Source organism: Eleutherodactylus coqui, unplaced genomic scaffold (assembly GCF_035609145.1).
Source record: "Eleutherodactylus coqui strain aEleCoq1 unplaced genomic scaffold, aEleCoq1.hap1 HAP1_SCAFFOLD_127, whole genome shotgun sequence".
Taxonomy (NCBI): domain Eukaryota; kingdom Metazoa; phylum Chordata; class Amphibia; order Anura; family Eleutherodactylidae; genus Eleutherodactylus; species Eleutherodactylus coqui.
This window is the reverse complement of record NW_027101947.1, coordinates 224,342-227,522: the sequence shown is the minus strand read 5'-3', so window position 1 is coordinate 227,522 and position 3,181 is coordinate 224,342.

Here is a 3,181-nt window from a genome sequence, read left to right as displayed (position 1 = left end):
CCCCGGTGGTGAATTTGTTGCGCCACCTGGTATTGGAAACATTGAAGATGAATATTTGGATAGTGGCGGTGCACGTGCCGGGGATTGAGAATTCAATCGCGGATGCTCTTTCTCGGTTTCAGTGGGAGCGATTCAGGACCCTGGCCCCTCAGGCGGAGGACCGAGGGAGGACGTGCCCGTCTCATCTTTGGAGTGTGGTAAGAGAGCAGTGGGGCATCTAATCGAGAGGTCACTGGCTCAGGGTACTAGAGCTGCGTATATAGCAGCGTGGCAGGAGTGGGAAGGCTGGGTAGGTCAGCTTGGGATAGGAGAGGCGGAGGAAGATAGAGTGGGGGCGCTGTTAAGTTGGTTGGGTAAGGCAGAGCAGGATAATGTTTCGGTGTCACGAGCGAACAGGTTCATGGCAGGGGTAGCATTTGGGTGTAAGTTAAGGGGGGTGGGGGATATAACGAAGAATTTCCTAGTGAGACAAGCGTTGAAGGGTTTTAGAAAAGGTAAAGGCAGTGTGGACTTACGTAGACCAGTTTCGTTTGAGTTGTTAGAAAAGTTAGGGGGGGTACTGGAAGGCCTCTGCGATACGTTGTTCGAAAGATCGTTATTCAGGTTAGCGTTTTCACTGGCATTTTTTTGGGGCATTTAGGGTGGGGGAGTTGGTGTCCCCTAGTAAATCAGTTGGGGGAGGTTTACAGGGGGGGGATGTTAGAAAAGTTGATGACCATTTAGAGTTGGTCATACGCCGATCAAAAACAGATCAGGCTGGGCGGGGACATTTGATTAGATTGGGTAGGGTTCACGGGTCAATAATGTGCCCCGTGTCGGCATGGGTTAGCTATACTGAGGTAGCGGGTAAGAGATTAGGCCCTTTATTGCAGCATGAGGGGGGCCAGTTTTTGTCACGCTTCCAGTTTACAGCGATCTTTGGGAAGGCGCTGAGGGAGCTCGGTTTAGATGAGTCGCAATTTGGGACACACTCGTTTAGGGTGGGGGCGGCTACAGAGGCACAGGTGCAAGGTTTGTCGGGCGAGTCGATTAGAAAAATCGGTAGGTGGCAATCTGGGAGATATAAATTGTATGTTCGTCCCCAGTTGCTGTAACAGTGTTAGGGGGGTAGGGGGTATAATGATAATCAAGGGGTGTTGGTCAATTTTGTTTTCTCCTTTTTGTTTCAGGTCCACAATCGGCGCTTGTGTGGATTATGGGCCACTCATATGTTTATTGGGGGGCGGAGAGGGCTAGTGTGAGGCAGGACGGGAGACAGTTGAGGTTTCCTAGGTCAGAGGCGGTCCTGAGATGGATGGGAGTTAGAGGGATGTCGTGGTGCAAAGTGTTGGAGGAGTTTGAGAGGATGGTGGGTTTAGACAGGGCCCCGGACATAGTTGTTATACATGCAGGGGGGAATGATTTGGGGAAAAGGCCCTTCAGGGATCTATCGAGGGATATCAGGTATGATATCCTGAGATTGTTAGCGGCGCATAAGAAGATGGTGGTGGTCTGGTCAGAGATCGTGCCTAGGCAGGTATGGAAGTTTGTGCGGACTGCAAGAGGATTAGACAAAGCGAGAATAAAGCTTAATAGGGAAGTATCTCGCTTTGTGGGAAGGAATGGGGGGGTCGCGGTGCGACACATAGACCTAGAGTCTGGCAGGGGGAATTATTGGAGACAAGATGGGGTGCATTTAAATGAGATAGGTTTGGACTTGTGGTTAGAGGCAGTTCAGGAGGGAGTGGAGCGCGCCTTGTTGTTGTGGAGGGCGGCGCAGGCTTGAGGTTTCAAGCCATGCTGGCTGTGGCGGTTAGGGAGGGGTCCTTGGAGTCAATATAAGAGGGGGTAAGGGGGGAGGCAGGGGTTAGTAGAGTTACCTCCTCCCCCCTCTGGTTAGTTTTAAATTGTAGGTGGGTCTGTCGCCTCTTGTTTGGCAGGGGGTTACCTGCTAAAGTTGTGGTTGTTAATAGCCGGGGTATGGCTAGATAGCCTCGGGGTCGGGAGGTTGGTGACTCGAGGTAAATGGCGAGTCTCCTGAGTCAGGTGATTGGAGACGGGAGGCGTAGTTTGGAAGATAGGGTTTCCCGAGTCAGGATTTTTAGGAGACGGGAGACAGTTACACCTATCTTCCTTGTTTTTTGGGTGAGGCGACAGATAATTTTGTGGGGAACTCCAAGGATCTCTCCATAGTAGTTAGGATAAGGGTTAAAAAAGTGTTATTCAGGATTTATTGTTGTATGTTATAATAAAATTGGCTGCTGTGGCCAAATTTAATCCAAAAAGAAGTTGTCGGTGTTTATTTTAGATAAGCTAGGTTAAAAGGGGTAATGGGGGGGTAAGTGGTCACAGCGACGACTCCGTTGTACCTAGTCATGCCCCAAAGTTACTGTAAGATTCTATTGCTTTACTGGTTTTTGCTTTTTTTGGTGTTTTTTATCTTTCATCCCAGTGCTACAAAGACCGAGGACAGAAAGCTCTGGCACTGAAATACTGTGATGAGGCTTCAGCCATGCCACTGGTTACTAAAGAGGTGAGGACTGTCAGTAGTAACGTGGTAACACAATTCAACTGTTATTTCAGCCATTGATTTACTGACCTACTCCACTGCTTACTGTATTGATTCTCTAGAATAGAGCCTCCATAGCCGCCTGTTCCCCATCTTCTATTCTAGAAGCTAGAAGTGGTACAACGGGGTACTAGAGTCCCCTTGCCTGTCCTTATCTTATCTTTTATCCAAGCTACAAGGCGTACAACAGGGTACTAGAGCCTCCATTCCCATCTGTATAACCTCTTGTATCCAAGCTAGAAGTGGTACAACAGGATACCAGAGCCTCCTTGCCCACATGTTTGAATTCTGAAGGCACCCATTGAAACAAATATGTTTGTGTGAAGCGGCCCTTACTGTACTTTTGTTAGCATGAATCAAGCACATTTGCAAGCGCAAAAAAACACGCAACCATGCTGCCATTTATTGAAATGGGCAATTAGTGTAATTAGAATAATACATGTTCTTCCCCTGCAGAAATGCACGAGAAAATAAGGGGGAATGCTTTTTTTTTGGACAAAATGCGCATGCAAAATACACTTATGTGAAGGAACTCGCTGCAATCAGCGGGTTCTACTGACGTGTATTTAGCATGTATATTTTTCATGCGTAATATGCTACGCAAATACATCTGTGTGAATCTGTCCGAAGAGC